Genomic DNA, 24,417 nt, shown 5'->3' on the forward strand with positions numbered 1-24,417 from the left:
TAGGATATACACAAACTCTAACCTGTGACTATATCACACTATCTATGCCGAAATATTTTAAAGTACACCTTAGACAATATAAAAGGCCCTTCTAGAAAAGGCTGTTTCTTCAGCTCCTCTGATTTCAAAGGTTCACCTGGATTATTTGATCTTCTTTCCCCCCCCTCCTTTCCTCCCTCCCTCCCTCCCTCTCTCCCTCCCTCCGTCCCTCCCTCCTTCCCTCCTCTCCCCCTCCTTCCTTCCTCTCCCCCTCCTTCCCTCCTTTCCCCCTCCTTCCCTCCTTTCCTCCCTCCCTCCTTTCCTCCCTCTCTCCCTCTGTCCCTCCCTCCTTTCCTCCCTCCCTCCCTCCCTCTCTCCCTCCTTTCCTCCCTCCCTCCCTCCCTCCCTCTGTCCCTCCCTCCCTCCCTCCTTTCCTCCCTCCCTCCCTCTCTCCCTCCCTCCGTCCCTCCCTCCTTTCCCCCTCCTTCCCTCCTTTCTTCCCTCCCTCCGTCCCTCCCTGCCTCCCTCCTTTCCTCCCTCCCTCTATCCCTCCCTCCCTCTATCCCTCCCTCCTTCCCTCCTTTCCCCCTCCTTCCCTCCTTTCCCCCTCCTTCCCTCCTTTCCTCCCTCCCTCCCTCCCTCTGTCCCTCCCTCCTTTCCTCCCTCCCTCCTTTCCTCCCTCCCTCCCTCCCTCCTTTCCTTCCTTCCTTCCTTTCTTTCCCAATCTTCCAGTTTTGTCATAAGACCCCTTGGCTCCTCACATCTCCTTTCTCTCACTATCACTTCACTGGCCCAATTTGAGTTTCTTCGGCACAAGTCCTAAGACATATTCACAGGTGAGAAAGTATCACTTATTCTGGCAAAATTTTATGGGTCATTCTTAAAGCACTTAAAGCATCCCACATTTATAGCTTCTCTATTCATTCAGCAAATTTTTATAAGATCCTACTGTTTGTCAGTAAACTTTTTGTTTTTAAGGAGAGTGGTTCTGAAAGAGTGGTCCGTAGAAACCTGGTGGTCCCTGGGACATGTTCAGAGAGTCTGCAAGACCAAAACTGTTTTCATAATAACCAGAATGTTATTTGCCTCTTACATGGTATTGACATTTGCAGTGATGTTGCAAAAGCAATGGTGGGTAAAACTTCTAGCATTTAATAATCAAGGCAGTGGCACCAAACTGAAGAGCGGTTACCCTAGTCTTTCCGGTTAAAAAACAAAAAGCCAGTTTCTTTTAAAATTGTCTTTAATGAAGCAATACAGTTTATTAATTTTATTAAACCTTGACCCTTGAGTAAACATCTTTTTAATATTTTGTGTGACAAAATGGGAAGTATACATAAAACATTTTTGCTTTATATTGAAGTACGAAGGCTCTCATGAGGTTGAATTGTGAGCTGAACTGTTGGCTTTTTGCATAGAATACCATTTTTCCTTGAAAGAGCCACTGATACACAACCATACACATCTATGGTTGTTCAGATTTGTGTATTCGACAGACCTTTCCTTAAAAACATCAATTCAAGGAAACAAACTACCATATTTTTTGCCAGGGATAAAATTGGAAATTTCAGGTAAAAATTTACGTTTTTGAAAACTTGTGTCTACCCCGAGCTTGAAAACTTCCCATTCTCAAAGATTTTTCTGATGAGCTCAATGGTGATACAAGGGTGACTTTTTGATATTGTGTAGTGAAATGTGTGAACATTTGGAAGATCAGTATAACTCAGTAAACGAATATTTTCTAAAAAGTATCAATGTATAATGTCACAGAATTATGTGTGGTAAGAGAACCATTCAATGTACAAGATAGACCAATCAATTTTAATGTAATAGAGTAAAAATATTTACTTAGACAATTGAAGTTTACACATTGTAACTAAATTTTAAAAAACTTCCACTTACTGAGTTTTGGTGTAGTTTCAATAAAGAAATAATATCCATAGTCATCTGAAGAGAGCTATGAAGATACTTCTCCTTTTCTTAAGTATTTATCTGTATGAAGTCAGATGTTTTTCATACACTTCAGCAAGAGTAACCTCTCAACATGTAGAATATAGACCCTTATATGAAAATTCAGCTGCTTCTATTAAGCTGAACATTAAAGATATTTGCAAAAATGTAAAACATTGCTGCTCTTCTCACAATTCTTTTCTTTGGGAAATATAATTATCTTTTATAAAAATATATCATTTTCTTTAAAAAATAATGGGTTTATCATTCATTTAAAATAAATATATATATTTGAATTTTTCAGTTTTAATGTCTAATAAGTGACAAATGTAACATCCATCACCATTCATAGTTACAAATTTTTTTCTCGTGGGGAAACGAGCAACTTTCAGGTATGTAATACAGTATTATCAACTGTAGTTACCATGCCCTGCATTACATCCCCATGATTGATTTATTTTATAACTAGAAGTTTTTACCTGTTGATCCTTTTCATTCATTATGTTTCTTCTTGATGAGGTAGTATATCCTTTAATAATTCTTTCAGGCAGGTTTGACTGTGGATGATAAATTCTCTAAGTCTTTGTATGCTTCACAAGTGAATGACAATTTAGTATATATTTTATTTTCACAGTTTCACTTATTGTGTTACCTTGTATCTCTGTTTTTGCTGATGAGAAATCTAACTCGTATTTCCTTGTAGACAATCTGTTTTCTCTTGGATCTAAATGCCTGGATTAGGCACAGTGGCAGAATTTTTAAAAAGGTGTGTTTGGGACAGATGGTACTTCCAAATCCTACTGTACAGACAGATGTCAATTTTGCTTCTGAATTAGGCTTATGTCCCTGGGCCTTTCACTGTTCCCAGCCCATAAGAGGTATTCAATATAATTGTTGTGGTTATTTGTTTTCTTTTATTTTTTAGTAAAGAATGAATGAATGAGTGAATGAATGAATGAAAGAATGAATAAACCTTGCCAACTGTGTGGGCAATTATTATAAAACTCAAATTTCTTGATAGTGGAGATACTGCTGAAGGATGTTAATTTGAGAGTCTAGACACTAAAGCTTTGTTGATCACTGACACAAACTGAGAAGTCAGTTTGGTGGTTAGGATTGGCAGAAATCTTGTGTCTCATTCCATTTTGCAAGAGCTCAGACATTCTTGCTAAATTTTGCTGGCTGGGCTGGAGTGGGCTTCTGACCCAGTGTGGTCAGAAATGGTGTGATTATAGGGGCCACTACATGCCATGCCTAGGAGTGAAGTCCTCAGGAATATTTCAGGACTTTGAGTCCAGCCATGAGAGAAAAGCAAGAGGTCAGGAACAGAAGAGCTCAGAACCCATTAGTCAAGGAAATACAAGCTGATGTGAGACAAAAAGATCTTAACCAAAACAAGGGTGCATGATGTGGGGACCTGGTTCAGGATGTCACCTGGTTCAACTACAATGTCAGATCAGAAACTGTGGTGAGTTTACCGTGATACCATGATGATTTACTCTGCCAACCGCAGTTACATTTGGAAAAAAATATTCTTAATGTCACTTCTCTAAACATCAATTTGTGTAGACGGTCAACACCAGATGTTAGTAAAATCTCGTTATCTGATTCTGCTTGTTGGCCTCACACCCTCCTGGTAACCTGCTCTGGGTGCTTTGTAGAGAATGTTGTCTGGATTAGCAATGATTTTTACACTCTCTTTTAACCACTGGAGATGTGTAGGCTACTGTACCTACTGCTTAAACCGCAGGCACACACACACACACCCCTGCACACACATAGACTTACACACAAACATACACTCATGTAAGTACTTAAGGAAAAGTCTAGGGACATGTATTGTCATATGCAGAAACTCAAAGCAAAATCTTTGAGATCAGTGAACTAAAATTTTGTCTGCCCCCCTAGCCCCCCCCAAAAGGTTTATAAAGTTTAAAAACATGAAGAATACCCTTCCCCCCTTTCCTCTCAATCCAGGTTAAGTGCTGTGTGGTCACCTTCTTGGTTTCTGTGTGTGATTGAATCCTACTACCTGTATTGTTTATCTCTGAGCTTATCCCTACCGTCAAGTTCCTTTTCCTCACCCCATTGTTGCAAACAACAGGGGGTGCCATTCTTTTACAACGTTTGTGTTTGTCTTTGATCCTATTCTCTTTCTTTGAGTACTAGGGTCAAAATTTTGTTCTAGTCTGGAGTTGGTAATGTACATTGGCCTTTAAATCCCTCCCTGGGAAAACCTTGGTTTCTCTTAGAGGCTGGCATACCCAGCTCCCATCTCACACCTGCTTCCAGCTGCCACATTTCATGAGCCTGCTGTGCTGAAGCACATTAAAATGGCAGGCACTGACAATTTTACATAATCTCCAGAGCCAGGGAAGCTGGATCAAGGGAGAGTTTACCCAGTGAAAATCAAGCTGAAGAAAAGGTGAAAGAATTCAACTCTTTATTAGCAATTTTGAGTTCTCCATCTTGAGGAGCTGAGAAAGCCTGCCTCTGTGAGTCTGAGCCAGAGTACTAGATGCTATGTTCTAAATGGTTGGTGGTGCAATTGAAACTTATAGGCAACACTGAAATGTACAGAAAAATCGTCGTATTTCTACAAAACCGAACTCCAATTGCTAAGTCAGCTTAAAATCCCAATCAGGGCATTTTCCTCTCTAAAATATTCTCCACTCTTCTTCCAGGACAGTGTGTAGACAGGGAGTGAGAAGCTCCAAGGCAACAAGGAGGACGTATCTGCTTTGTAGACTCTGCCTGCTCCTTGTGTCCTTATTGGCCTCTGCTGAGATGACTCCTCTCTCTGTGGCTGTGGTTATTAGCTGTCTCCAATGGGTCCCAGTTGATGGAGCACATTGTTTTGTTGCACCCACCCAGTGCACCATCACTGCCCCTGGCTGCTGGACCACCTGCTAACCAGGTAGGTGCCCTACCTCAGTTCTCATGTACTGTTTGAAGCTCAGTGACATTATCTCCCAGGATTCTAGATTGGAACTGAGCATCTGGCATCCTTTGTTGTAAGATCTTCCTGCCCCTTGCAATGGCAGATGTCTGGCAGGAAATTGTAAGTGTAGACCAGCACCTTCAATTTAAGAATTCTAAGTTCCTAATAGCATTGGGGGTTCAGTGTAACTTTATTTATTTATTAATTTATTATCTTTGCTTACAGTTTATTTTTTTTAACATCTCTATTGGAGTATATTTGCATTACAATGGTGTGTTAGTTTCTGCTTTATAACAGAGTGAATCAGCTATACATATACATATATCCCCATATCTCCTCCCTCCTGCGTCTCCCTCCCGCGTCTCCCTCCCACCCTCCGTATCCCACCCCTCTAGGTGGACACAAAGCACCGAGCTGATTTCCCTGTACTATGTGGCTGCTTCCCACTAGCTATCTGTTTTACATTTGTTAGTGTATATATGTCCATGCCACTCTCACTTCGTCCCAGCTTAACCCTTCCCCCTCCCCGTGTTGAGTCCATTCTCTATGTCTGAGTCTTTATTCCTGGCCTGCCCTTAGGTTCTTCATAACCTTTTTTTTTTTTTTTCAGATTCCATATACATGTGTTAGCATATGGTATTTGTTTCTCTCTTTCTGACTTACTTCACTCTGTATGACAGACTCTAGGTCCATCTACTTCACTACAGATATTCAGTGTAACTTGAAACATTTCATTTTCCATTGAAATGTGTTTTAGTTGTTTATGATTTGGTAATTTACTTTTTTTTAAAGTAATAGTTATAAAACTGAAGGATCCTGTACATATGTCTACAAGAATAGTTAATTTCTGATAAACTTGGTCACTTGTAATGTCAGTTCTCACAAGACCAGTTGTATAAAATGGTTCATCTCAGTGGTGATGTAACAAAAGGAGATGTGGTTCAGATAACTGAAGCAGGTATTGGTGAGGAGATTCAGAAATTTTAGAAGTTAAACATCTGCTTGATGTACTCAAAACCTGCAAAGGATAGGGTTTCATAACAGGATTCTAGCATCTCCTTTTGTCAGATGCCCCAGTAAACTGCAGGAATAGCTATCTCTTTTGATTTGATAATGCTGGTCTTTGATCTTAACAGTATTCAGGAAGGATGTAAGGTGAATTGGGGAGAAATTAAAATGTATACTGAGAGAACTATCTTCAATAACCATAAATTACTCTAAATGTGTGCATGCATATGTTAGCTTTTCTTGGAAATAAGTACTATTATTTCTTTCCTTGCCGGAGGACGGAAAAATAGGAAATGTAATTGACGTCATGAAAGTTTACAGTTGTGAATCTAGGGGTACATTTCTATTTCTAAGTGAAGAAGGAACACTTTCATTGCAATTAGAAAATTATAAGGCAAGAGCCAATTCAGAACTAGAGTCGTGACTGTAAGTAGCATTTACATCACAGCATATAGTTTATAAAACATTACTTCATTTCATCCTCACAATGTTTTGGGGAAGTTACGTTCTTCCTAATTTACTAGTGAACCCGTCTGATAAGATTTACCTGATTCACCAGGTAAGTCAACTATGAAGTAAACTGGGATTTGCATTTTATAATAATTACTTAGCAAATCAATTCCCTAATAACAGATCTTCAGGTGCACTTATGTACGTACTTTATTTTATTTTATTTTTTGCGGTACGTGGGCCTCTCACTGCTGTGGCGTCTCCTGTTGTGGAGCACAGGCTCCGGATGCGCAGGCTCAGCAGCCATGGCTCACGGGCCCAGCCGCTCCGCGGCATGTGGGATCTTCCCGGACCGGGGCACGAACCCGTGTCCCCTGCATCGGCAGGTGGACTCTCAACCACTGCGCCACCAGGGAAGCCCCCTATGTACATACTTTTATTCAGTATTTTAGAGACACTGAAATAATGTCACTTCTGTAATACAACTTAGTCATTAACTGAGATTCATTTGCCTTAACTTTTCATCAGGAAACTTTTAAGTCTATAGGAAAGTAAAGAGAATTGTATAACGAACACCCATGTGTTTATCAGGTAAATTTAATCATTGTGTACCTTTCACCATATTTGCTTTGTACATTTTTTGCTGAAACATCTAAAATAAATCATAGACTATGATATTTCATCCGTAAATACTTCAGAAGGCATACTCCCCAAGTAAAGTTTTTCTATTTAACCACCTACTTAACCTGATATTATCATCCATAAGCCCTTAATATTAACTAATATCCCATCTATATTTAAATTTCCCTCATTAGCCTTTAAATGCATTTTAGTGTTGGTGTGTTCAAAGTGGGATCCAGTTAAGATCCACACATTACCTTTGGCTGTTTTTTCTTAATAGCTTTTCATCAGGAACTGATGTACCCTCCCTCCTCCCCTTTCCCCCATGCCATGGCCCTGTTGAGTAGACCCAGCTGGTTATCCTATAGAAAGTTCCACCGTCTAGATTTCTCAGACTGCTTCCTTATTTGACTTGTTCCTCTCATAGCTGCTGTTCCTGTTAGATGGAAATTAGATCTACAATTTGGATTAGAGCGACAGTTTCTCTAATTAGAAAGACTGTTTCAGGGGTGAGGCATAGGGGCCATGAGTCTGGTTGGCTCACCCTTGGTGATGTTGACATTGACTATTATGTGAAGGTGATCCTCATTTACTTCCAAAGTACTGTAATTTTTTGCAGTATTTTTCACACTTTACGATTTCACATAATTCTGGACTCTAACTTGGACATGTGTACTCACTGAATTTTAGAAGTCAGCTTTTACTTTACGACATTGTTCAGGTTCTAGAGGATATTGAATGCAGGTATTTAACCAATACAAAAAGATAGATGATGCTTTGGACAGTGCATTCAACATGTTTTTGAAATTAAACTAAATTTACCATTTTTTGCTAATGAGGCATTGTCAATTAAAGAAGAAACAGCCACATCTAGAGTACTCCTTTCGATTCATATTTTCCCTTTATTTTTTTGTCTAATCATATTCCCTGATGAGCTGTGTATGTGCAGCTTACCAACACTTTAGAGATCACAAGAGCAAATTCACAGATTAAAGGTTTTCCTCCTCTGCATGACTCTCCAACACACGCAAACACACACATATACACACAGAGACAAATAGAACTGCAAAATAAATGTAACCCATTTACTCAATTTTCTGACACATTTTTCATATAACATTGATTATTAGGACAAGTGTCACTATCAATGTGTACAGTGTGTACATCTGTGTTTGTGTGTGTGTATGTATATTTCCAAAAGCTAATTTGAATCTAAAATGAGCCTTGCAAGTGATTGCATTTTAGAATCAAGGGAATGTGTGAGTAAACCTGCTTTAGCTCAGATGTGTAAAGAAAAACCTTTCTTCTATATTCTGTATATTCACAGTTTTTCTGTATGGCGGTCTTGATGTGTTAATAATTTTTAAAGTAATTCTGTTTTCACCGAGAGTAGCACTTTTAAAGCTCTTCGGTGTAGGGACACGTGGCCTGGCTTCACTGAGTGGAGAACACCGCCACCTCTGAGTACTATTATCATCCAGACGGTTTTCTTACTGAGCCGTTATGAAGGTTTATGACCAAGTTATAAACAGGAGAAGGGAGCTTATGTTAATGAGGTCAGCACTGTTTCTGTTATGTCTTTGACTTATTAAACAGTCCCCCAAAGGGAATACCTTTTCCAAATGGACTAAACAGAGAGGGAAACTTTTACCAGCTGAAGACTTAAACTACAACTGTACTTCATGTTGTGGAGCTGAACTAAATTTACATTGGAACCATACAATGATACCAATGTCGTAGCAACTATTATAGTAATATTTATTTATTTATATATATAGTTATTTCTATAACTGTTTCTTTGTCTCAGTCAACTAGGGCTGCCGTAACAAAATTCCATGGACTAGGTAACTTAGACCACAGAAATTTATTTTCTCACAGTTCTGGAAGCTGGGGAGTCTAAGATCAAGGTGCCAGCCAATTCGATTTCTGGTAGAGCTCCCTTCCTGGCTTGTAGGAGGTCGTCTTCTCACTGTGTCCTCACATGGCAGGCAGAGCCAGAGCAAGCAAGCTCTGTGGTGTGTCCTCCTGTAAGGGCCTAATCCCATCATGAGGGCCCCACCCCCATGACCTCATCTAGCCCTAATGGCTTTCCAAAGGGCCCATCTCCAAACACCCTCACTTTGAAGGTTATATCTTCAACATACGAATTTTGGGAGGATGCAAACAGTCAGTCCATGACAATCTTCATATGGGGAGTGAGTGAATGGGAGGAAAGAATTATATCTATTTTGTTAGATTGATTGGTTTACAGATCAGCTTCTGCAGATTCAGGTTGTATGTGCCTTATTCCCCAGCTGCTGGGTTCTGTATCACAGGAGATACTTTGGTCATGGTCCAGTGATACTTGATTGAATGAGAACATGCATATCACTGCTGAGTTAGAGTAAAGGAAGACATTATAGAAAAGTTCAAATATTGAGTGTATTGTTGATAGTCTATATAGACTAGCTCATTCTAGCACAAGGAATACGAGCATACTGGTTGCAGTTTTGTCCTCAAGGTTTCAATGCTTTATCAATTTGCAATTATAGTCTTAGCTCAGGATTTGTACAGCTTTTGATAAGGAAGTCACCAGCTTGCAGTTGGGTGGGGTGGGTAACCAGACAGCTGCTCATGCATACCAATGAGGGTTTTGTCAATGCAAATTTGGAGAGTCCTTTAAAAAATTTAGCCCTAAGTGTCTACTTTGAGCTTTGGTGTGATATGTGATATGAGACCACTTAACCAGCAAGTTTACCTCTAATTTTAGCTTCACCTGAATTAGAGCTGGCGTGATATTGCATACTGCTACAGACATTAGCAACTTTAAAGTGCAGAAAGAAAGAACCTGAAATGAGATGCAGTCCAAGGGAAGAATCACAAGAATACCACTTGTGATTATTGTGTTGTTTCAAAATTTCAGGAAATCTCTGATGAATATTAGGGTAAAAGAGATAATTTGCTTCTTCACAGAAACACATTTTCAATGCTATTTATTTCCCACTTTGGCAGCTTAAGACAATCTGCCTACATACAAAGGAAGCAAAACAAAACAAAACAAGCTGTTCGGGGAATTGATTATCCAACAAATCCCTCTTGAACAAGCCAGGGTCCCCAGTGAAAAAGGATGCTTTACATCTCTTGCTTACTCCTCAGATACCTGACCATGGGGCTGATGAAATGTCCCATCAACCAAGACAGCTGGAGTGGCCACTGTGCCATTTTGTTTTGGATTTGTGGCCAGCCCAGGGGTATAAGCTTTGTTTTTTGTGTGAGGGGAGAGAAAATACAAGCTTTCCATATCCTCTCCTAGATTATTGAAGTGACCACTCCCTATGTTAGCTTAACATTCATCACTGCCAAGGGACTGGCATCCCTGAATTCATCTGCAGTCACAACAGTGCTGACCCCCAAGTGCCAATAGAATGAACTGAGACTACCCGTTCTCACTGACTATACAGGATGATGTCAGCTAGAGAAAGGGACAGTTACAATCGGGATAATAGTCATAAAACAACAAAATGGAAAATATCCTATAATTAGTGAGGGCTAATGATGCAGGAATTTATGGTATTAATTAACTAATCAAACAAATATTTATTTTGTGCTGGGAAGTATTATAAGATGTAAAGATCCAAAAGTGCTAAGGTGTTATCTTTAACTTAAGGGATTACTGAGAAGCAGATCAATACACAGACAAAAGTATTATGTACGCTGTGATATGTTTATACCATTTACAAGAGAGACTCTTAGGAGTGAGCCAGCCTCCTTAATGGGGAGATCAGGAAAGGCTTTAAGGGAGAAGCAGAGAGTGAAATGTTAGGGAAAAAAAATCACAAAAAACATTACAAGGCAGTATATGGTAAATAAAAATGAGGAAACAAAATATCTACTTAATAGAGGCTTAGAGAAGGGAAAATCAACTTTCTGTTTGGAGTAGAAAGGAAAAATAACATAAAAGGGGAGGAAGTGGAAGTGGCCTTGAGTAATATTTGCTTTGTAGTTTGGAGGTGGAAGAGTTGTTCAACCTGAACTGTGCTAACACTGCCTTAGTCCCTTCTTGTGTACACGACCTTTAAGGGACCAGGCCCAGTGACTCCAAGATAACTGGAGCAACAGAAAGTTGTAACCTTCTTGGTATATCTGGAGATGGGAAGATAGAGCTAAGTCAGCCCAAACTGGGCTTGTGATTGACATTTGATTTCCCAGTATTTTGTTATTGTGTTGCTTTTTTTAAAAAAAACAGTAATATACTTTTCTACAAATACATATAGAATTAGCTTGCTCTCCACTACAATGTAGCTTCCTATGAAACAGCATGGAGTAGAACTTATAAAGCAAGCAACAATATTATGGTACTAGAGAAGAAGGAGAAATGTGAAATTTATTCATTTAAACATAAATTTAGGGAAGGAGATCTCAGTTTACATTTTGAATTTGATTCTATATCTCTTAAACCATTCCCAAGAAATCTTTGAGTAAATGTCCTTGGATTCCTGAATGATTGCTTCCCCTCTGAGCCATAATTGAAGTATTCTTACCACTGTGTAAAGGATGGATTCTTGGTTGGGCAGACTATGTGATCTTACTGATCACTGAATAACTAGTCCTTTAGTTTAACATGAGATAGGGGATAGGTTTGTCAGTTTTCTTCAAAGATACCTATTTCCGACTGAGGAAATTCTTCTTGATTAGTCAGTCAGCCACTCACTCATGCAAGTCCCAAAAAGTAATGTCTGAATGTGGGTGTGTATATCTTCTGGATGTGTGTAGCTTTTGGGGGGAACAGAACCCCAAACCCAAAAACCTGTAAATGGTTTGATGGATTAAATAGAGGCCTAAATTGGTATATGGCATGTTACATTTCTATCAATATTTCCTTCTCAATATTATAGTAATTCTCTCATGCACAACAGTGCAGACTTTGTAGGAAAGTTTTGTTGTGTGGTGGAAATACCCCAGAGTTATAAAAGTGTTTGGATGGAGCCCTGGTTCCTTAGCTGTACCTTGAATTACCTCTAAGACCTCAGGTAAGTTGCTTCATTTGGGAGACTTTGTTTTCTTCCTATTTTAGTGGAATGAGTAAAACTAGTTATCAGTACAAACGCTTCATATTCAGTAGTCTGTGATTCTAGGGATTCTATGAATAAACCAGAGTGATTTAGTTTCAGAAATGAGACTTTTAGGAATCTATTGTTAGGGACACTTACATCATTTGATTCCTAGAGTGCCTAATTCAAGTTGACTACCAGGGCACAGCTCTCTATCACACTGTTGTGAGACTGATACGGAGTTTGGCAGTACTGTCTAGATTTTGAAGTTGAGTCACATAGAACACAGATGGAGAAGATGATTTGTGTAAGGTCATATTCGTTGTGTGGGTGACAAAACCTGTCCTAAGATAAAGTCATTTTTTATCCTGCAGTTCTTGGCTACCTCAGGAATTTTGTTTCTGCTGATATTTCTACTCTCTGAATTTACCTTATGATGGCAGAAAAACTAATAGGCCATTATGACCCTTTGGTAATTTGGGGTAGGTCTGTTGTATAATGGTAAGGAGGTATGGTTGTCAGGTTGAATCAGGACCTTTCATTTGGAGTCTTGTGGGGAACCAGTTTGTAGGATTTGTCCCACCCCTACTTTGCTTAATTTCATATCTATCTGACCAGCTGTATCAACAACTGTTTTACTAAAGCATTGATTACCTGCTACAGTATGCAAGGCATCGTTTTAGCCTCTATAGGAAACGCAAAGATGGTCCTCTTCAAAAAAAAAGAAAAAGAAAAAATTAGTGAGGGAGACTCAGTTCATAGTAAGAATATAACTGTTTTTTTTGCAAAATAAATGCTAATTATGCTATTTATATGGTTAAAAAAAATACCTCAGAGACCTAGAACAAAACCATGACAATGTTTGGGTTTTTATTCAAAACTGATATTAAATTATGTTATAGGCAATTACTAGTTATATGCAGAAACTTAATCTAGTTCATGCCTAATGGATAGAATCCCAAGTGACCCACGAAAAAGACTTGCTTGTTAGAGCTACTTTTTCATTTGATAGGAAATGGCTAATTTAATTTTGCCAAGTTGAAATATGTAGGACAAATTATAATAGACCATTTTACTTCTTAAGAAATTTAAATTATTTGGCTTGCATGATACCCTATCATGAAAAATATTTTCACCCTACAGCTTTTTAGTTGTTCTAGTCCAATTCCCAGTCGGAGGATGAGGGTACTGCTACTTTTGATGTTGATATTTTAATTAAGGCTTAGGATGTGGACAATGAGAAACCAGAGGTATAATTTCTTTACTTGTAAATGTAGATTTGTATTTGAACCGGATTCCACAGTTCAAAGACTTGCGGGAGAGTAAAACTCCTTGCCCTATAAGCACGAAGGACATTATGCTTCCCAGGTGGCTTGAATGAGATAGTAACTGTGGTTATAAGGCCCTTGGATCCTTCCATTCTCCTATTTTCTGAATTTAGTTAAACAATGGAAGTAATTCCTGGTGTTCCGTTGTTACTGTAAGAGAGATAAGAAATGCATCTCAAAAAATATAAATGGGATGGACATGATCACCTAAAATGTTTGAGGTGATAGAACAGTCTCTACTTAGAATGATTCATGCTTCGAGGTTAAAGGATTTAAAAATCTGTTAACCTTCACCAGGTTCAGAGAATTGCCTTTTATAGGTAGCAATTTTCAGGAGCCGTGCTATCTTCTGTGGCCTCCCAACTGTTTTCCTGCAGATACATTTTTCGACAAGTTAAGAGAAACAGAAGATTTTTCTATTAAAATAGAAATGCATTTAAGTCTTTCATTTCTCTTTGATTCTATAAGAGTAGAACAGGTGTAGAATAATACTCAGGTGAAATAAGTACTCTTCTTAAATACTGATTCAGAAAACTTTAAGATAAACTTTCTCTCATTTAAAAAGTTTTGCTGAGCCTTCTGCTGGCTCCCAAGGGAGGTTCCTTCCCTCAGACTGTAGGCGTTAATGGCTATGGAAAAGCTCCATGTGGAGGGCTGGCTTACAAAGGGGCAGCTGTTCCAGTTGGTCCCAGGAGCCTTGCAGCAGCGGACGAAAGGAATATTCCACCACCTTTCCATTAGACAACATTTCCATTGAACAGACTCTCTTCTAGGGAAGATTACATTTTGAAAAATCTACAGATAAAAGATTATTTGCAGGATATTGGATTCAATAACGTTGATAAGTGTGTCCACCTTAGGTCTTCTCATAGTGATTAATACGCTAATGCTCATTAGGACCACCCTGGTGAGGGGATGCTGTGGACATGGTCTTCTAAATGTATCGCACCAGGTGCCCCCTTTCTGTTAAACATCTATGAAATATTGTAAAAGAGTAAAATTCTGAGAAGGTTGGGACAATGCTGCCTTAGCAACCACCGCATCTCCTGCCTTGGGCGAGGAGGCAGGCAGGGGAAGATGGACCCGGGGAGCTCTACTGGTTTGTCAGACAAACCTCCCTTCTGTGGTGCATTAACTGCCTCATCGACACCCTCTGCTCCCCGCCTCGTGTCTCTGTCGGCACATAAAGAAGAAACTTCTTTTTCCCTCTTTATGCCGTCACCTTTCTCTGAACATGCGCTCTCTGTCTTGAGGCTCATCTCAACACCGTCTGGAGGCCTCGTGCATTTCGGCATCTCTAGTGCCACCTCCCTGGGATAGTCACCTCTCATTTTCAACCTGGTCCTTGGGAATCCTTCTGTCAGAGGCATTTTTAATGACTTTAAAAAAAAAAAGAAGACATTTCAAACCCTTATCTGAAATCAGAAAAAAACAGTTGTTATATTATTGGTGGTGTTTTTTTTTTTTTGCAATAAGCATATTTTTGAAAGTTTCCCCCCTTTTTTTTGAGGTGAGTTTCTGAAACGCAGAGCAGCGAATTTGAGCACATGCATACCGTGTTAAGGGGGCTCATGAATGTGCAGCAAGCTAGGAACAGGAAGAGCTTCCTCTGTTTGTTTTTCTATAAATATGGGTACGAAAAGGTAGTGTCTGGTTTGACTTTAGGATCCTGTGCCTAACTAGGCACATAATCTAGTGGAAAGTAACCTCTCTGAGCTTAGGTTCCACAGCTGAACAGTGAGGATAATTGTCCTGACCTCATAGCGTAACTGGGAAGGTTAGATGAGAAGACACTGGAAAGCAGGGAGGAGCGGCCTGGCGCACAGCAGGTGGGGTTTCAGCCTCTCATTGTTTTCCTCTATGGCCTTGCCAACAACTGGGTCCAGATGAGGCCTTGGGTGCTTACTTGGAAGGATTCTGTAGGTTTCAAAATTAGGAGATCAGTGCAGTTGGATCCTAGGAATGGAACCAAAATCTAGCTGCATGTTCCAAGGTTTCTTTGTGGGCGGGGGTTTCTGTTGATGTGTAACATGGCTAGACTAGACCAGAGCATGGCTCTCAGTGACACAGAACTGGCACACATTTGCCAAGTTGCCTGGGAGGGAGAAGTGCAGCTCTTGGACTGTGCTCGGAGGTGGTTGCTTGTGTATTGACTGCAGACTAACGATTCTGACATCTGGCCGTCCATTCTGTTGCCTGCTGTGAGGCCTCTGCATATTAAAATGCTCTTTCACTGCAAAAATTGAAAACACCTACTTGGACATAAAAGTACAGATCAGACGAATCTGAGCCCAGCCAGAGGACCCAGACTGCTTCCTCCCAACATGCATAAAGGCATATTATTTGTCACTCCTTAAGTAAGACATCTCAAAATTTCTGAGGTTTAATGGAAGGTGATACCCAGTATCCCCCAAATTAACACAGGCAAAAGATATATATATAGTAAGTCCCCTACATACGAACGAATTCCGTTCCGAGAGCACGTTTGTAAGTCCAATTTGTTCGTAAGTCCAACAAAGTTAGCCTAGGCACACAAATAATACAATTGGCTATATAGTACTGTACTGTAATAGGTTTATAATACTTTTCACCCAAATTATGCATAAGAAATAAACACAAAATGTGAAGAAAACACTTTTAATCTTACAGTCCAGTACCTTGAAAAGTACAGTGGTACAGTACAACAGCTGGCATACAGGGGCTGGCATCGAGTAAACAGGCAAGAAGAGTTACCCACTGGAGGAGGGAGAGGAGGTGGGAGGTGGTAGAGCTGAAGGATCATCAGCAACAGGAGGTGGAGGGCAAGCTGCAATGTCACTCACGCCTGACGTTGATGGCACAGGTTCTGGCTCCTTGCTGGAACCAGATGCACTTTTGCATCTTTGAAAGTTCCCAACTTGAATGTTCATATGTAGGGGACTTACTGTGTAGATAGATAGATAGATAGATACACACATACATATATATTACACATACATACATAGAGTTTTTCCTCTAACAGGTTTAGTTTGCTCACTCTCTCTTTCTCTGTGTTCTTTGGTACCTGTCTTTCTGTCTGTCTGCCTGCCCTTTATGCTTCCCTGTTTCTGTCTTTTTCTCTCTCTCTTACTCTTTTCCTTCCTCCCTCTCTCTTAGCACACAAAGATGCTGCTAAAAACCTTCTCTCCGACATCATTTGAAAATGAATACCCTTTCACCTGTTAGTTGTTAACTTACTAAGCACTGCAAGGCAAACAATACTTTTCCTGCATCCCAGAGAAAATTGCTCATCTTTGAGAAACAGCCAACTTTTTGAAAATAATAATTTTCATTTCTGTGGTGCTCCTGTACAATTTACAGAGAACTCTCACATGCCTAATCTCATTTAATCCTCACAGATACTGTTATCCTCTTCACTTGTAGATGAGAAAAACCTGGGGATGTGGGGAGGGCTAAAAGAATTAATTTATGTGACGTGCCTTAGCAAGTGCCTGGGATGTGGTAGGTGGCCCTGAATTTCCTTTGTCTTTGCTTAGGTAACGTGTTCAGTCTCAGTCAATAATCTTCTTCCTCCAAAGAACAAACTCCACTTTAAACCGTAGTGTCTAGGACACAGCAGTTGGCTGAGCTGTACGTTTCTGGAATAGAAGGGAGAGGAGGTCAGCAATCTGGTTATTACTCTATTTCCCTGTGCCTGCTGTCAGAGATCATTTCTTTGTAGATATAAAGGATGGGAAGCCCTATGAAATGGCAGTTTGGAAGGACAGAGAAAATGCACTCTTCTGCTTCTGACTGGTTTGTACAATTGAAATTCCAGTATACACATCTGTACAAAGAGATAGTTTTTTTCCTTCTATTTGCCTTTTTCCCCTCTATTCATTTATCCTAGGTGAACTGCCATGCAGAAAACACAATAAACTTCCCTGCCCTGCAGAGCCCTGGATGTGAGGCACACTTGGGGATATGAGAGCCACACACACAAGTATCATACAAGCAGTGGCACAGAAGAGTGAATGCCAAGTGGTCATTTTTGTTGGAATGCTTCACAGAACAGATGGGCTTTTATGAGTTTTCTGAAGTTTGTTATTATAAATCTAGACTGTTGTTCTGAGGATTCTTTTCTTCTCCATACATTTTAATCTCTCTATTTGTATTTGGTGCTTATGAAATGCAAGGATAGTTCCCCTTAGAACTGGGCGTCTCAGGGCAGTAAACACTTCCCTTGTTAGGCACTCCAGAAATCCCTGCTCTACCTATTCGGGCTGTTGGGCTGGGGGAACAGATTTGGCAGTAGAGTCTGTGACCACACCTGAGGTACTATTCAGGGACGGTCATGCTAAATGCAAAAACAGACTGACTACCAGATCCCATAATACACCCAAGGTTGTAACCCGAGGTTATCGCTCATGAATTCTGTCGCAGGTCGTAGGGATGCAGGATGGGGGAAGGCAGTGGCACTGTCCTCCACATGGTCAGTCAGGATCCACACTGGCCGGCGCCTCAGCAAAGTCCCATGAGGTTTGCTAGAGCATGAAAAGAACGAATCTGGAGAATCACAAAGAGAATTTCCACTACCATAGCTCAGAAATGACATATCGCCTTCCTTCCCAAATCTCATTGGCCAGAACTGGTCACATGGCCTTGCCTACCTGCAAAGGGATTGGGAAGTATAGTTTTCCATAAGCCAGGAAGGAAGAAGAGAAAATGGAATTTTCACAGGGAGCTTTTTCTCAGCCTTATTAGATATTTGCAGAGATATCGAGTTCACCATTATTGGTTTGTAATGGGCATATGCTGTACAGTCTCCTTCTTTGTTCAAGGAGAAGAACAGAAATACCTGTAATAAGAACAATCAGGTAATAAAATATTTCTTTGCCTTTAATTAAAATATGAATTGTTTTATATACATAACCAAAATTTCTACATGACAGTCACCTTTTAACTGTCATTTTCTCAAGTAAAGCAACCTAAGCACACATTAACTGTTGAGCCAGGAAAGACCCTAAAATTTCCTGGGTGGTCAGGACAGGCCAAGGTGGCATGAATTAGACATGTCTTTGATATTCAGGCTCCAGCCATTTAAAAATCGAACATGATGGAATTTGAGATTTCCTTTGCTGCTTCAGGCTGAGAAGGGCACTTCTTAATAGTTTCTAAATGCCTGTTTCCATCTACTTTTAAATACAGAAAAAAAATTGCAAAGTCTAAACATTTGAAGGTGAGAGGAAATTACTCGCCTCATGTGTTTCTGGTAGCATTATAAATTAATACAGTCCTTTGGGAAAATAATCCAGCAAAATGTATCAAAAGCTTTGCAAGTGCAGTATTGCTTCCAATATGTCAGGAGTCATAAAAATGCTTATAACCTCACTAATCCCATCTCTGGGAACCTAACTCAAAGAAACACAGTAATCCCTTATCAACCATCTCAGGTAACAGTCATGAAAGGCAGTGTGGTTGGCTGCCACCCTGAAAAACTACTTTGATAAGGTCATGATTTGATTAAAATTAATGGATCAGTGATAGAGAAAATATGGCCTTATATAGATTGTTTTCAAAATTTGGTAAATAAAAATTCTACGAAGCATCTATTAACCTAAATATGCTAGGTTGTTTGCCTTAAAATCCTGCTTCTTCCATTTTTCTGCAAGATCATTGTCGACAGTGTGAACTCCTCTGGCAGGATCACCCAGAAGTTTTCTGTTCTACAAACTATTTCTCTCCAGTTTCCAAATAAACACTTAGTGGCCTGGAAGTCTAACATCTTTTTCACTTTCATTCTTCTGTGTTTATGTCATAAGTATTGGCAAAATGCTTAAGTAATCTGGTGGCCTCAAAAAAAACTCATGTTCCATATTGCCATATTTTTCCAGATCTGATCTCCCATCCATATACTGAAAGTATAGATGATGCATGGACTTTTTGTCTTCATGTTATGTTCATAATATATTACATAAAGAGCAGAAATTATCCTGTTATTTTTGTCTGTTTGTTTTTCATTTTGTTTTGTTTTAGGGAATTGGTTTGAATGGGCTATTTGTAGAAAGAATGCTAGCTTTATGTTTTTGTTTATCTCTAAACTGTAGTTTGTAAGAAATTACAATTGCATAATTTGGGTGGAAAAGTTTATTTGCCTAAAGAGCATCATAGCTTTATTTTAGCATTATTAATTTCAAGGAAAATTAAAGTACCACCCAAATATAAAAAAATAAAAACAAAATAATAAATCACCCACTATATGGGATATTATGCAACTTAAAAATAATTCTTATGAAGACTATGAATCACCCCCGTTGTAATTTTTGAGGAATTAAGATAAATAGCCACTCTCTATTACTACCTACTCTGTACCAACCATGCTCTCTCCTCCCCATTCTAACCTTAATATCAGACATTTATGCGGGAAGAAATTAAACACTGGGCTGACAGAGAGGTTAGAGGGGAACGTAACTAGGCTTTGGGCAGCAATCTCTCCCTCCCTCCTGGTCTTCCTGAGCCACTCCCCATTTAAGCCTTCCTGGATTCTGAAAAGCTCAGATACATAGTGAACATGGTGTAGCAGAGTACAAGTTCAGCTTTTACACTTTTCACGGCCCCCAACCCCAGCTCTAACCCTTAGGCCACATCACTGGGAGACCTGGCCGAGCAGCTGAGCTGCAGTGGGCTCGACTTTTCCTATAGGAAGTGCAGGACTCAATGTGTATGTTTATATTTGAGGGAAGAACAAAAATTAGACAGGAGCTGCATTAGTGCAAGATGGTTGCAGTAGGAGAGTTAGGAGGCCAATCCAAGCTTTTTTGTTTTGGTTTGTTTTTTGGTTTGTATTAAGGTATTATTTTTTCCCCAGCTTTATTGAGATATGATTGACAAATAACAATTGTATATACTTAGGTTGTAACACATGACTTTTTTAAAGGCGTACAATATGATAATTTAATATATGAATACATTGTGAAATTAACCCCATCAAGTTAATTAACACATCTATCACCTCACATTGTTACCATTTGTGTATAAGCTACCTAACTGCAACCACACACAAACAGTAAGAACATGCTTCCTTCTTAAGTATCCATGGATTTCTTTAGTTTCTCTGGATGTGGTTTCCAAAGGGATTCCAAGAAGCTCCTGTGCAAAATTTTGTATATGTGTGCTTCTTTCAGCAGACTCTCAAAAGCACTTGTAATGTTTAAGAACCCTGCTTTATAATGCCCTAACTCTTAAGTTAGGTTCATTTCTCTTAATGAAAATCAATGTAAATACCAATTTCCAATTGTGATCTCATTTTTAATGAAGATTTAACCACCTGAGTTATGTAACTCACATCAAGACAGCTAAGGATTTCTAACTTGGGAGCTAAAATGGAAGTTCAGACTTGATGTTTCCCTTAAGCTCAATCATTCTGATGTTTTTTTTTAACAATGAAGAGGACATTGAGCCTTAACACATGTCACAATCTATATAGTTCTTTCTAAATTTATATGCCTAAATAATTTAATTCAAATATATTTCTCATGATATGTAAAAATATTGACAATGTCTTTTGATAGGTTCCCCAGGAAGAAAATATCTTTGTTTCTCTCACATTCTCCTCTGACCCCAGAACTATTGATACCACAAACTGCATCAAGACGGCCTCATTTAATAATAATAATAAAAGAATAATTAATCACAAAGAAGACAAGAAAGGAGAGATAAGTGAACATAAGATAGATGGAAAAACTGAAGACAAATAGTAAAATATTGGATTTAAGTCAAAGTATATCTGTAATTTTATTAAATGTATATGGCCTAAAAAAAAATTAAAAATTATTTACTTGGGGTTTTGTACCTTTCTATGAAGCAACACCCTTGTTGTCCTGTCTCCCCAAAATTTACATTTCCATGAAACCTCTGCTCTGCAAAGATGCATCATGTTGCTAGAGCCTTAGTGCTCCTAGTAAGCTGGAGGGAGAAAATCTGTTCAATTAATTATATTTCTATGAGAAAACAGAGAGGGACAAACTGTTTGCAACTGAGGAGTCATAAAACCATTAGTATAATTTGAAAGTAAAAAAAATAAGTGTGTGTATGGATCAGAAGATATAGATTCTCAAGGAGTGTATCATACCTCATTTTTTTTTATTGTAGTAAAATTGTAGCTTTACAATTGTAAAGCTTTTGTAGCTTTACAACATTGTGTTAATTTCTGCCATACAATGAAGTGAATACCTATGTCCCCTCCCTCTTGGACCTCCCTCCTCCCCCCCGCCCCCCACCTAGGTCATGACAGAGCACTGAGATGAGCTCCCTGTGCTATACAGCAGGTTCCCAGTAGATATCTATTTTACACCTGGTAGTATATTTATGTCAAACCTCATCTCCTGATTTGTCCCACCCTCCCCTTCCCCGCCCCGTGTCCACACATCTGTTCTCTACGTCTCTATTCCTGCCCTACAAATAGGTTCATCTGTACCATTTTTCTAGATTCCACATATATACGTTAATATATGGTATTTGTTTTTCTCTTTCTGGCTTACTTCACTCTATATGACAGACTCTAGGTCCATCCTCATCTCTACAAATGACCCAATATTGTTCCTTTTTATGGCTGAGTAATATTCCATTGTGTATATGTACCACATCTTCTTTATCCATTCATCTATCATTGGACATTTAGGTTGTTTCCATGTCCTGGCTATTTTAAATAGTGCTGCAGTGAACATTGGGGTACATGTGTCCTTTTGTTTTCTCAGGCTATATGCCCAGTGCCAGACACCTAGAAAGCATTCAATACCTGTTGGCTGAACAAATGAATGAATGTTTGCCCCAAAGATTCATTTGAATGGCATTAATGACTGGGGGTGTGAAGGATGCCAGACACAGCAAGGTAGTTATAATCAGTGCAGATATGTTGACATTATTTTAGATTCTTATCTTTTTATTGTTCTAAGTAATGAAATATTGCTATCCATATTACTCATGTGAGTTTAAATGCCATAGAAATTGATGATTTCCAGATATATCTAAGCAAATAGTGAAGAGTAATTCCTAATGCATCAAAAAGCAACCTATGTAATACAGTGAAAAGTCCTCATTTCTTTTCAAGGAGCCAAGTGATAAAGAAGAAACAAAAACTAACTGAGTGTGTATCTTTGGTGTGTTTGTGCATGGGTGCACTCTCTTTCAAACATTCTGTTGAGTGTTTTACAGACATTAACTCATTTAATCCTCTCCACAATACTAGGAGGCAGTTCCTATTCTTAGTTCCACATTATGGTTTTTAACAGAAGCTAAGACTTAGATCATTTAAGTAACTTATACAAAATCATATAACTGGTTAGTGGTAGAGCTGTGTTTTTAAACCAGTCTGATTCTAGGACCCATGCTTTTAGCTACTATACTATACTACACTCGCTTTGTATTAGGAAAATAACACTTTCATGGGCTCTTGGCAAAACAATTACAATTTTCATACTATATAGGGAGGTTGGAATAAAAAAATCAAAGAGATAACAAAAATTGTAAAAGTGAATTTCACTGTAGTTCGTTGAACCCAGAAATAGTCTCCTACAAGCATGACTGATGGAATTTACCTTCCAGAAATAAATAATAATCTTTCTTTTTTTTTCACTTTGAATCCTTAACTCTATTTCAGTGTGTTCTCTGGATCTTCTAGTATCTCTGTGCTTTAATTAGTAGCTGTTTCCAAGTATGATAAGTGATTCATGCTAGTCTTAATATTGTATGTAATTGGATCTCTAAGGCAAATTTATCTGTCAGAGTAAAATTGATCTACAAGTAGTTCCCTCTAGCTAATACCTAAATTAGTTTCACCTGGACTTTACCCTCTGCTTCCTTCTGAATTATACCCAGGGAAGGAAATCTAACAGCTGGTATAGGAAATAGCAATGTTATTTGAAAGATTCTGAGTCCAAGCTGATTATGAAAGGAACAAGAAAACTAAACATGTTTATAGGTCAGCTTTGGGAAAATCAAGCTTACAACCCAGCATATTTAAGAATGGTTAAAACCCACTATTCAGATTGGATACTTCAATACAGTATTGATCAAGACTCTTAAGTCAGTGAGCGTGAGAAACTATGACGAGTAGGGGGTTTTGGATTCCACTGTAAATTTTTTACAGTGTAAAACAGACTGTATGTATGTCTGTTTTCCTCATTTTTTCCTCTTAATTTTAAAGGGAGGGAGTGTCCAAATCTACTTAACTTTCCATGGACCAAGTATGCAACGGTTTCTCATTAAATGGATAATGAGTTAGCCTTACTCAGAGGTAGAGTAAATAATGGTTTATTTTGTGTGTTTTGAGAACACATTCCTATTCCCAAGTTATGCTCTCAGGAGCGTCCCACTTCAGTAGGGCAGTGCCTCACAATGCTATGCAGAATTTGTCACCTCTGCTCTGTGTTTCATCCCCTCCCATCACCTTCAGGCCCTCACCATGATAATCATCTTTCTTTCTGAATTATAACACTTACCAATCGTACTTATTATATCTTGTCCTGTTAAGCCATGAATTCTCTTAAGTTCTCTCTTTTTATATCTAATCTCAAATGGCTTCCCAAAGAGTTGAGAATTCTACCATCATCTATTATTGGAAAGAATGCTGGTCAAGAAATTGGAAGACCCAGTTCTAATGTCAGTTAGACATTGGGTATTACCATTGGTCTCTGATCAACATTTTCTTCCTCTGTTAAATGCAAGTAATCAGCCTCACTAGTTTTGTCCAAGAGCACCAGTTCTATGGGATGCTCTACAAAAAAAATGATCTGCTCTTAAATTTGGGAAATACTCATATAACGCTTTTAGACATCTATGGTTGGTTGTATGGGAAAGGCTCTCAGAAATCCTGAAGTCAGAAATAATACAAACTTAGATTAGCTTTTCTGTACATTATTTCCTCACATTTTTAGACCATGGAAGCCTCTTTTAAGAAAATGTGTTAGCATCTTGTAATACTAGATTCCAAGGGAGAAAGTTGGGAATCATCAATCTGCAAAATCCTTTCCAATCCAAAACCTTCAGGGTTATTATTACTGTGCAACATCTATGAGTATATCACTGTTAAAATCAAAATATACCAGCAGGGGTAGCATTAATCTGGATACCAACTATTAGCCTTCCATTTATT

At 38.9% G+C, this 24,417-nt stretch overlaps 1 long non-coding RNA gene across 1 annotated transcript in view; it reads left to right on the forward strand.

Annotated features, from left to right (window-relative positions):
• Window positions 1-671: 671 nt before the first annotated feature.
• The window catches only part of LOC149748142 (uncharacterized), a 263,147-nt gene continuing 239,401 nt past the window's right edge, over window positions 672-24,417 (forward strand). The window contains exon 1 of the long non-coding RNA XR_016394553.1: window positions 672-4,846. This is a non-coding gene — a long non-coding RNA (uncharacterized LOC149748142). The remainder of the gene's footprint in view (window positions 4,847-24,417) is intronic.

The sequence above is a fragment of the Delphinapterus leucas genome, chromosome 10 (assembly GCF_059928025.1).
Source record: "Delphinapterus leucas isolate spDelLeu-1000000601 "Yukka" chromosome 10, BTC_Dleu_Yukka2, whole genome shotgun sequence".
In the NCBI taxonomy this organism is placed as follows: Eukaryota; Metazoa; Chordata; class Mammalia; order Artiodactyla; family Monodontidae; genus Delphinapterus; species Delphinapterus leucas.